Below are 12,669 nucleotides of genomic sequence, written 5' to 3' on the forward strand. Positions count from 1 at the left end.
TATAATGAGGATATAAATGATATGGGCTCCACACTAATGCTACTGCCAGTTTCCTAGGAAGCTTCCTATGGACGCGATGTTACGGGACCCACGTCCACTATCAATGATAAGCCTGATACAGCGTGTAGCACCCAGCCATGCTCAAACCATAAAGACAAAATACTGAGGCTGTGACATGTTCCTGATCGATGAACATCCATCTTGTAGAAAGGCAATGGGTGCAGAGATATGCCTACAGCTAACCTCCAATGGAGCTTTATACATCCAGTGCACCTGTGGGCGCCTAAAGCGTCTTTTTAATGAAAACAATCGCATATCTATTTGCCTGCTCCTCCACCTCCACGAGTCGTGACCAGTAAGGATTCCAGAAACATCTCTTTGTATCATGGGATCTGAGAATTATTGAGACATACTTCACGAGAAGCCTCTTTGCGACACCTCACGCTCAGCATCTCTTGAGCACTGTGGTGACAAGTGAACACATAGCATGACAGGTGGGAAAGAAAGAAGATTGTGACAAGGCATTGTTGAATTTTTTTTATTGCTACTATCAATGGTCACTACTGGGTTGCAAGAGGACATACTGGTCAGCAGCACAATCAGGCAATGGCTTCAGAGAACTGTTTCACATGTAGTCCCGGAACATCTGCTTGCGGTCACACAGATCACACATTCGGGAAAGTGTGCCACCTTGTTTGCATTGTAAGGCGGGTATATCAGATCTCTTCTTCAAGGTGCGTTCTTCAGTGCCTGCTCCTGGACCAGTGTTGGTTTTCTTTTGGTCCTTATCGTCTTGGTGCCTTACTTCCCCTACTAGGTGTACACTTGGACTTCGACTAATGCACAACAGTCGCAAATCCCAGGATCTTTGAACACAGACTGCAACGATTGTGTCTCTGACAAGAAAAGATAGAGCGCTGAAGGGCCGTCAAGTTTCAGCATTTGGATTTGGATAGGCTTGTTGGTTCTTCCACTGCCTTATTGTGGGACGCACACAGCATGTTGTAGCCTCTTTTCTGGAAAAGACAAGGAGAAAATATGTAAAGAAGTGGGTTACATCCCCCCCAATCCCCCTCTATACCACCAATGTCAACAAAGTCCTGTCTGAGCCTTTTAGGAACAGTTTCCTGCAGCATTTACACTCCTTCACACATTTTGCTGTCCATCTAAAGGAGTACCCTACTTAAGGTCATGTGTGCCCTGCGATGAGGAAAAGCAGGGTCCCATCAGATTACTATTATTAGCACCCAGCAAGGGCGCCATCAGAATGAAAGAGCCATTCTAATTGGCCCTCGCCGAGTCATTACCAGGCCGGGAATCCCTCTGTCGGGATTCCACGGCCTTTGTCCCCGGTGGGGGGGCATGGCAACCCCTCAGTCAATGAGGATGCTCGAAGTGGGGCCATCCCGCTCCAAGCCTCCCCCACGGCTGAGAGGCTGCCTTCGCCCCCCACCGGGGACTCAGGTAAGGCTTTGTTTTTTTTCCCCTCCCTCCCTCCTCCCACCTCCCTACCCTCCCCACCCCTCGTCCCCGGTGGGGGACGACGGCAGCCTTCTACCGTGTGGAGACTCGGAGCAGGGCCATCCCCGCTCCGAGCCTTCACAGAGCTGGAGGCTTCTATCGTCCCCCGCTGGGGATCCAGGTAGCTTCTTTTTTTTTTCCCCTTCCCCCCCCTTCCGCCGTCCCAACCGCACTTATCTTCTTTTTTTTCGGGACCGGACACGCTGGAAACGCTTCTGCGCATCCGTTCCCGATGGTCGCCATGGAAAGGGCAATATGGCGGCCATTTTCTTTGTCGTCTTTTTTTTCTTTTTTCTCCCGAAACGCTGCAGTGTTTCGGGACAAAAAAAAGATGTTAGTGCCCCAGTTACGCAGTTTTTGCAGGCCGGGTACTAATAGGGCCGGGGCCTTCGTTAAGGTCCTCGCTTCGCTCGGGCCTATAACTATGGGCCCCGGGGCATTACCTGAATCGGTAATGCCCCCGCTGCTCGGGTCATATTGCTTTATTATTAGGGCATTTAGGGAGCACGGACCGAGCTTCGGGAAGCAACATATTGCTTTACAAGCATAGGATGAAATTCCTAGTGAGGGAAACAGAGGAACCACATGGGGTTGGGAGGACAGGCAGTTTAGCAACAGGGGATCTACAAGCAGCCCGGCGAGGAAACAGTGGGGAGCAGATCACCAAGTCTCAAGTAGGGTGTGACTTCAGGCTGTGTGAACCTAAGTGTTAGGCAGGAGTCATCCCTTGAAGAGGAGGGTCTTGAGCTCCTTCCTGAACTGTAAAAGCAAGGGGCGAATCAGAGGTTCCATAGACCTGTGGCACAGACAGAGTAGGCCTGTCTTCTGGTTATTTCCTTCCTGCATTGGTGCAGTTCAAGTCTGAACATGTTCTTACTTCTGGGGGATCATAGGCTCCCGGAGATGCTGAGTGTCTCAGTGAGGTAGCTTGGGGACTTAAGGGTGACAGCCTTGTACATAACGCAGCAGGATTTGAACCTCAACACGAGGAATGAGCATCTTAGTGAATCAGGATATCCCAACCCAGCCTCGACAAGGACCTTAAATTAGACTTAGTGCAGATGTAGTTTATCCAAATACTAACTCAAGTTCCGCTCCATGGGCTGGATTGTCAGCGCCGAAGACTGCCCTCATAGAACCCACTCAACAGCATCCAACAAAAGTGAAATGAAAGACACATGAAATAATTGAGTGCCATCAATGTGTTTGTAGAGCAACATTAAACCATCAGTGTTTGCAGCGGCCATGGGTACCAATAGAGAGCGAGAGAGAGAGAGAGAGGGAGAAAGCGAGAGAGAGAGAAAGAGGGAGAGAGAGTGCAGTGTGAACATCGGTACAGGTGTGTGAGCACAGATTCCACTGCACAAGTTCCGCTGCTCTCTCAGGACTGTGGTAGAGTATCGTGTCACTCACTCCCACTGCCCGCTTCCATTCTGCCTACCTGTAACACGATGATGTCACTTACTCGCACTGCCAGTCTCCACTCTGCTTACTTGCAACACAGTGGTGTCACTCACTCGCACTGCCAGCCTCCACTCTGCTTACCTGCAATGAGATGGTGTCACTCACTTGCACTGCCAGCCTCCTCTCTGCTTACCTGTAACACAATGGTGTCACTCACTCGCACTGCCATCCTCCACTCTGTTTACCTGCAATAAGATGGTGTCGCTCACTCGCACTGCCAGCCTCCACTCTGCTAACCTGCAATCATATGGTGTCACTCACTCGCACTGCCAGCCTCCACTCTGCTTACCTGCAACACGATGGTGTCACTCACTCACACTGCCAGCATCCACTCTGCTTACCTGCAACACGATGGTGTCACTCACTCACACTGCCAGCCTCCACTCTGCTTAACTGCAACACAATGGTGATAATCACTCGTACTGCCAGCCTCCACTCTGCTTACCAGCAACACGATGGTGTCACTCACTCACACTGCCAGCCTCAACTCTGCTTACCTGCAATGGATGGTGTCACTCACTCACACTGCCAGCCTCCACTCTGCTTACCTGCAACACAATGGTGATAATCACTCGTACTGCCAGCCTCCACTCTGCTTACCAGAAACACGATGGTGTCACTCACTCGCACTGCCAGCCTCCACTCTGCTTACCTGCAACACGATGGTGTCACTCACTCACACTGCCAGCCTCCACTCTGCTTACCTGCAACACAATGGTGATAATCACTCTTACTGCCAGCCTCCACTCTGCTTACCAGAAACACGATGGTGTCACTCACTCACACTGCCAGCCTCCACTCTGTTTACCTGCAATGGATGGTGTCACTCTCTCACACTGCCAACCTACACTATGCTTACCTGCAGTCAGATGGTGTCACTCACTCGCACTGCCAGCCTCCACTCTGCTTACCTGCAATGGATAGTGTCACTCTCTCACACTGCCAGCCTCCACTCTGGTTACCTGCAATGGATGGTGTCACTCACTCACACTGCCAGCCTACACTCTGCTTACCTGCAACACGATGGTGTCACTCACTCACACTGCCAGCCTCCACTCTGCTTACCTGCAACACAATGGTGATAATCACTCGTACTGCCAGCCTCCACTCTGCTTACCAGCTAGACGATGGTGTCACTCACTCACACTGCCAGCCTCCACTCTGCTTACCTGCAATGCTTGGTGTCAATCACTCGCACTGCCAGCCTCCACTCGGTTTACCTGCAACACGATGATGTCACTCACTCTCACTGCCAGGCTCCACTCTGCTTATCTGCAATGGATGGTGTCACTCACTCTCACTGCCAGCCTCCACTCTGCTTATCTGCAATGGATGGTGTCACTCACTCTCACTGCCAGCCTCCACTCTGCTTACCTGCAATGCTTGGTGTCACTCACTCGTACTGCCAGCCTCCACTCTGCTTACCTACAATGGATGGTGTCACTCACTCGCACTGCCAGTCTCAACTCTGCTTACCTGCAATGTGATGGTGTCACAGACTCCAGCTGCCAGACTCCTCTCCGCTTTCTGACACGCTAGGGAACATATCCGGGAAGAGGTGGGCCAGTGGGGAGCCGCTGCATACATAGGCGCAGACACCACGGCAGCACAGCTTGCCCTGGACTGCACAGTCATCATGGCCTCTGCATTCATACTCTGGGGAGGAAAGAGAGAGAGAGAGGGTGAGTATGCATCACGCCTCGGACATACTCACGAAGTGACCCGGTTGAGCTGGTAACAGCCTCTGAAGTCAGCATGATGCAGCAACAACAGAGCATGCTAGCGGGTCAAAGGTGAAGTGTCAAAGGCGTAGGAACACTCTGGCAATCTCCTAGTGGGAGGCTTACTTTTGTGGTGGATAGCAACGTCGTGAAACATTGTGTGAACACTAGCAAGGATCGGGCTCTTTGACTTGATTTTTGAGTTATTACGGGGCGGCTTTCAGTGTAAACATGAGTGACGTGGCCTCTGTGCGCATGCTCTCAGGGGAACATCAAGTGGAAGGCTAGGCAACCTCACACTGGGAGCCAGGGAGTCACGTGGCCTCTGTGCGCATGCTCTCAGGGGAACAGCAAGTGGACAGCTAGGCAACCTCACAGTGGGAGCCAGGGAGCCACGTGGCCTCTGTGCGCATGCTCTCAGGGGAACATCAAGTCGAAGGCTAGGTGACCTCACACTGGGAGCCAGGGAGTCACATGGCCTCTGTGGAAGGCTAGGCAACCTCACCCTGGGAGCCAGGGTGTCACATGGCCTCTGTGCGCATGCTCTCAGCGGAACATCAAGTGGAAGGCTAGGCAATCTCACCCTGGGAGCCAGGGAGTCACATGGCCTCTGTGCGCATGCTCTCAGGGGAACATCAAGTGGAAGGCTAGGCAACCTCACACTGGGAGCCAGGGAGTCACATGGCCTCTGTGCGCATGCTCTCATGGGAACATCAAGTGGAAGGCTAGGCAACCTCACACTGGGAGCCAGGGAGTCACGTGGCCTCTGTGCGCATGCTCTCAGGGGAACAGCAAGTGGACAGCTAGGCAACCTCACAGTGGGAGCCAGGGAGCCACGTGGCCTCTGTGCGCATGCTCACAGGGGAACATCAAGTCGAAGGCTAGGTGACCTCACACTGGGAGCCAGGGAGTCACATGGCCTCTGTGGAAGGCTAGGCAACCTCACCCTGGGAGCCAGGGTGTCACATGGCCTCTGTGCGCATGCTCTCAGGGGAACATCAAGTGGACGGCAACCTCACCCTGGGAGCCAGGGAGTCACGTGGCCTCTGTGCGCATGCTCTCAGGGGAACATCAAGTGGACGTCAACCCAGGGAGTCACATGGCCTCTGTGCGCATGCTCTCAGGGGAACATCAAGTGGAAGGCTAGGCAACATCACACTGGGAGCCAGGGAGTCACATGGCCTCTGTGCGCATGCTCTCAGGGGAACATTAAGTGGAAGGCTAGGTAACCTCACCCTGGGAGCCAGGGAGTCACATGGCCTCTGTGCGCATGCTCTCAGGGTAATATCAAGTGGAAGGCTAGGCAACCTCACCCTGAGATCCAGGGAGTCACATCTGCCCTTGCAGGGGTTGCTTCGGCCCTCAATAATGCAAGCTACAACAGGGACCTGACCATGCCACTACACACGGCATCCTTTCTAGTGCAGTCTAGAAGTAGTGATAAATAACACCCTCAATCTGAGGGACGTAAAAACCAGGTGATGGCATGAAAGCTTATGCCATCACCTCACAGACACCGCCAATTTCTCGCCAGAGGTAACATCATGGGTAGCATCTTTCTTAGAGGGTAGATCCATGAAAGTCTTTTCCAACCTGGCCAGCGTTCCTCCCATACCCACCCCCAGCTGAGTCGCACAAGGCTCATTGTATATCCCCTGCTCTTTACAACGTATCACCAAACCCCTCTTCAACCTCCCAGACAGCATCGACATATTCTACACGCACTATGACGATTACACTCAAATTCACCTACCCTGACATGCAGTTACGATGAAGACTCTCGTACCGTTAACAGCACCTACTCAACAATCCAATCCTAGATGGCAGAACGTGTCCTATGCCTAAATGATGACAAAATGGAAATCCTACTGGTAGGCTCTCCAGCCATACTCAAGAATCTCGACCCCTCAATTCTCCCACTTCACCATCGACAGGATACAGATCCCCATCTCTGCGTCAATAAAAACTCTGGGCGTCCACCTACACGCCTCTCTCACCCTCACCAAGCAAGTGAATGCAATCGCCACGTCAGCAGTTTACACGGCCAAGCTAATCAATGCTGCAAGACATTTCTTGATCGCCGTCACCTAGAAGACCGGCGCAACGACATTAGTCAACGACACTGTTTCATTAGTGTCTAGTTGCTACACTGAACCCATGCTATTTAGTGTTCATTCATTGATATCCACGCAAACAACGTTATTACTCATATGCTCTGTCAACATGTGTTAGCAGTCTGTGTCATCCGGTGGTTATACCCGGTACTAAACAACAATATGCACTCGTATGTTCTGTAGTGCCACCTATGCACCACCAGACCCTATGGGTCCAGCCCCATCACTATAGTTTGCATAATTATGACCCCATGTGGCTCCCATTGACCCACTGCATTACATGCTATTTCTGGTTCATATTGTTCCACTGTATTGTGTATGTACTGCTCATTGTAACGCCTGCCGTATTCTGGTCGCCCATTGCCCTTTGCATTTTACCGTGTCCCTCCTACATGCTGCTCATTGTAACGCCTGCCGTATTCTGGTCGCCCATTGCCCTTTGCATTTTACCGTTTCCCTCCTACATGCTGCTCATTGTAACGCCTGCCGTATTCTGGTCGCCCATTGCCCTTTGCATTTTACCGTGTCCCTCCTACATGCTGCTCATTGTAACGCCTGCCGTATTCTGGTCGCCCATTGCCCTTTGCATTTTACCGTGTCCCTCCTACATGCTGCTCATTGTAACGCCTGCCGTATTCTGGTCGCCCATTGCCCTTTGCATTGTACCGTGTCCCTCCTACATGCTGCTCATTGTAACGCCTGCCGTATTCTGGTCGCCCATTACCCTTTGCATTGTACCGTGTCCCTCCTACATGCTGCTCATTGTAACGCCTGCCGTATTCTGGTCGCCCATTGCCCTTTGCATTGTACCGTGTCCCTCCTACATGCTGCTCATTGTAACGCCTGCCGTATTCTGGTCGCCCATTGCCCTTTGCATTGTACCGTGTCCCTCCTACATGCTGCTCATTGTAACGCCTGCCGTATTCTGGTCGCCCATTGCCCTTTGCATTGTACCGTGTCCCTCCTACATGCTGCTCATTGTAACGCCTGCCGTATTCTGGTCGCCCATTGCCCTTTGCATTGTACCGTGTCCCTCCTACATGCTGCTCATTGTAACGCCTGCCGTATTCTGGTCGCCCATTGCCCTTTGCATTGTACCGTGTCCCTCCTACATGCTGCTCATTGTAACGCCTGCCGTATTCTGGTCGCCCATTGCCCTTTGCATTGTACCGTGTCCCTCCTACATGCTGCTCATTGTAACGCCTGCCGTATTCTGGTCGCCCATTGCCCTTTGCATTGTACCGTGTCCCTCCTACATGCTGCTCATTGTAACGCCTGCCGTATTCTGGTCGCCCATTGCCCTTTGCATTGTACCGTGTCCCTCCTACATGCTGCTCATTGTAACGCCTGCCGTATTCTGGTCGCCCATTGCCCTTTGCATTGTACCGTGTCCCTCCTACATGCTGCTCATTGTAACGCCTGCCGTATTCTGGTCGCCCATTGCCCTTTGCATTGTACCGTGTCCCTCCTACATGCTGCTCATTGTAACGCCTGCCGTATTCTGGTCGCCCATTGCCCTTTGCATTGTACCGTGTCCCTCCTACATGCTGCTCATTGTAACGCCTGCCGTATTCTGGTCGCCCATTGCCCTTTGCATTGTACCGTGTCCCTCCTACATGCTGCTCACTGTGACGCCGTTGCCATATTCTGGTCACCCACTGCGGATCGAATTGAATTGTGCCCCCTATATGTTGCTTACTATGACTCATCGCCATGGTCTATTGTACTGAATTATGCCATCCTAACTTGTCCCTCATTGCAACGCCTTGCGATTTCTTGATCACCCATTACCCACTGCATTATACTTTGCCCACCCCCATATGCTGTTTACTGTGATGCCTCGCTATGGATTATTGTATTGAACTGTGCCACTTTTAACTTGCTACTCATTGCAACGTCTTGCTATATTCTCCCTTCGCATTGCACTGTGCCCCTCCTATATGCTGTTCATTGTGAGACGCCTCATACAACACAATTTTAATGTCCAACTGTCTCATTGCCCATAGATACTGACCTTCTGTTGTATACTGTATTGATCTAATCCCTGTAACTACCCAGTAAATTATTTGCACAGTGCTACCTCTGCGCCGCCCCAACCACGATCAACGCACAGCTAGCATAGTCATGAAAAAACACTACCCAACTCTAATAAGCTTATTTAGCTGTCTAATTTATTGCTCCCTACCAATAACAACACTCATCCAAACCCGCCATCCAGCGAAACATAGACTCTCCATTATCGGCCACATGGCCCCCACTATCCGACTAACATTATCACCTAATTTACCATTATCAGGTTCAATACCACCTTCCAGCTTCTTACCACCTTGCTATGACCCTGAGCTCACTGCCCCCCTTAAGACAAGGCACACTTTATGCAAAGCTCTGCATCCTCAGACAGTCTGTCCCCCCAATAATATAGCATCCTTACACCCCAACTCCTATAACTCCTCTCAGCTACCACCATTGATACACCACTCCAAGCTATACCAACTGCATCGCACACTCTGCCATACCCCGTAACCCACAGAAACCTTAGACTTAGTTCTAGATCTACACGTTATCACCACAAAGTAGTGGTACAAGACGCCCTCATAGAAAGCCCACCAGTCACCCATACCAACCAGGAATCACCTAACTACCCTCACCACCTATAAAAGCTGCCCTCATTAATGCTAGATCCCTTCAGACACAGGCCCTAGATATCACTGCAGCATAACCACTCACGACCTTGACTTTATTGTGGTCACTGAAATCTGGCTACACACAGCCTCAGGCACTTCACTGGCCCTTGCCATTCTGGACAACTACTCAATCATTTGTGACGATAGCGACTCCAGCATCTTGAAAGGAGGAGGCTTGGCATTCATACACAAACCTTTGCTAGGCTTGAGAAAAACCACCAATCTTCCTATGCCTTCAGCTGAATGCTCAACTGCCAAACTAGCCACCTCTCCCACATCTACCATTACTCTGCATCTCGTCTATCGCCCGCCAGGTCCAACCACTTCTTTTGAAAATAACATCTCACACCTACTATCATCTAACACTAAGAAAAAATCACAAATTGTCATCTTGGGAGATCTCAATCTAGGCCTTCTTGACCCTAATGATCAGAATGCCTGTACCATGAAGGATACCCTGTCCGAACTAGTCTTTTCCCACCGTGTATCGACTCCCACTCACAACAAAGGTCCTATCCTTGACTGGATAGCGGACCTTAATTGTAACATCAAAACCCTCTCCAACTCTCCTTGTGCCTGGACCGACCATCACCTCATCCGGTTCAACCTTAATGACACAGTCTCTCCCACCCTCCCACCCAAACGACTCAAGCGCCAGCCACAATGACCAGGAACAAACGCAATCTTACCCGTGACAAACTCATCCCTCTACTACAGCCGATCACTAACCGTACCACAACATCTCCTGACCCGACAGTAGTAGTTGATTTATACAATCGCACCATCCTCAAAGCGATTAACATGCTAGCACCCTTGAAACTACGCAAATCCAAACCTCGTACTCACCTCAATACCTGGTACACTCCTCATCTCAAGTCACTTAGGAAAATCAAAAGAACAGCCGAGTCATTATGGAAAAACTCACCAACTGTAGTCAACAAAGCCAACTTTACTGCAGCATTCTTTAACTACAAAATAGCAATAATCCAAGCCAAGAAAGACAACTTCAATGACCGAATCTCCAAAGCAGAGTCCAACACCAAGGAACTCTTCAACATACTGAAGGAGTTAGAATCACCTGCTCTGCCTCCAGACACATGCATTAAAAACACCCAATGGTGTACCAATATACAAAACACACTCCAAGATAAAATCTCCATGCTACAAAATAAAATAGTAATGAAGAAATCCCTCATCTCAAACAACGATTCCACCCCAATTCCTCAGGTATCCACTAAGAGTTCTCAACCCCAATTTAATTGCTCACCACTCTCCATTAAAGAGGTCAAAACCATCATCCTAAAACTGAAACCCTCAAACTGTCAAGGTGATGCATGTCCTGCCCCTCTCATCAAGGATGCTGCCAAGGACTAAGCCCCCTTCATTACAACAGTTATCAATGCCTCATTCAAATCCAGCACAGTTCCCAATAACCTGAAAGACACTTGGGTTCTCCCGCTGTTATAAAAATCCTCACTCGACCCTAATAACCCAGCTAACTAAAGACCCATCAAGACGGTCCCATTTCTTCTAAAAATTCTTGACCCCACTGCATACTTGCAGATACAACAACACTTGGAAACCAGCAACCTTGTAGGTTTGAGACAATCTGGTTTTAGACCTAGACACAGAACCAAAACTGCCCTTATCGACCTCAAGACCCAAATCCAAACCCTGAAAGATAAAGGTAAATTAGCTCTGCTCCTCTTACTAGACCTTTCAGCAGCTTTTGATTTGGTAGACCATACAATCCTATGCAATCACCTATCCTCTGCTGCAAACTTCTCAGACCAAGCCAATGCTTGGATTGAGTCCTTTCTCTTGGATTGAGTCATTCCTCAATAACAGATCAATGAGGGTCTTTGCACTGTCTGCTTCCGCTTCACCAACGCCTGTCACTTGTGGGGTACCCCAAGGCTCCTGCGTGTCCCCCACTCTCTACAATGTATTCACCAAGCCCCTTTTTGACAAGCTTGACCATCTGGGTGTCATCTACACTAATTATGCTGATGACACTCAGATACTCATCCCAATTACCGGCGACTACATTGTAGACAGTCAGAAATCTCAACAAAATGTACACCATCATACAAGCCTGGATGGCGAAGCACGGACTCTGTCTTAATGATGACAAGACAGAGTTGCTCCTTCTGGGCTTGCCAGCCAACCTGAATAATCTGAACGCATCATTCTCCTCCTTCAATATTCATGGCAATATAATCCAAACCAATGCCCTCCCGTCCGCACTCAACATACCGAAAACAGACCACATCTCCGCATTGAGGAAAAAGTTCACTGGCTCCCAATCAGGGAAAGGATCTTATTTAAAATCCTATCTATCACACACAAATTCCTATCTAACACAGTGCCCCAATACCTGCCCCAAAGAACGGTGAGATCCAAATCTATCAGACCAATCAGAAGTCCTATCTATCACACACAAATGACTATCTAACACAGCGCCCCAATACCTGCCCCAAAGAACGGTGAGATCCAAATCTATCAGACCAATCAGAAGTCCTATCTATCACACACAAATTCCTATCTAACACAGTGCCCCAATACCTGCCCCAAAGAACGGTGAGATCCAAATCTATCAGACCAATCAGAAGTCCTATCTATCACACACAAATTCCTATCTAACACAGTGCCCCAATACCTGCCCCAAAGAACGGTGAGATCCAAATCTATCAGACCAATCAGAAGTCCTATCTATCACACACAAATGACTATCTAACACAGCGCCCCAATACCTGCCCCAAAGAACGGTGAGATCCAAATCATTCAGACAAAACAGAAGTCCTATCTATCACACACAAATGCATATCTAACACAGCGTCCCAATACCTGCCCCAAAGAACGGTGAGATCCAAATCTATCAGACCAATCAGAAGTCCTATCTATCACACACAAATGACTATCTAACACAGCGCCCCAATACCTGCCCCAAAGAACGGTGAGATCCAAATCATTCAGACAAAACAGAAGTCCTATCTATCACACACAAATGCATATCTAACACAGCGTCCCAATACCTACCTCAAAGAATGGTGAGATCCAAATCCATCAGACCAATCAGAAGTCCTATCTATCACACACAAATGACTATCTAACACAGCACCCCAATACCTGCCCCAAAGAACGGTGAGATCCAAATCCATCAGA

At 49.7% G+C, this 12,669-nt stretch overlaps 1 long non-coding RNA gene across 1 annotated transcript; it reads right to left on the minus strand.

Moving 5' to 3' along the window:
• Positions 1-534: 534 nt before the first annotated feature.
• On the minus strand, positions 535-4,947 carry LOC138579458 (uncharacterized). Its single transcript, XR_011304012.1, has 3 exons — positions 4,833-4,947; positions 4,462-4,641; positions 535-1,016 (listed from the first exon to the last, which is right to left on the minus strand). It is a non-coding gene; the product is annotated as an uncharacterized lncRNA (long non-coding RNA).
• Positions 4,948-12,669: the final 7,722 nt, after the last annotated feature.

The sequence above is a fragment of the Ambystoma mexicanum genome, chromosome 3p (assembly GCF_040938575.1).
Source record: "Ambystoma mexicanum isolate Mex_15411 chromosome 3p, UKY_AmexF1_1, whole genome shotgun sequence".
NCBI classification, from domain to species: domain Eukaryota; kingdom Metazoa; phylum Chordata; class Amphibia; order Caudata; family Ambystomatidae; genus Ambystoma; species Ambystoma mexicanum.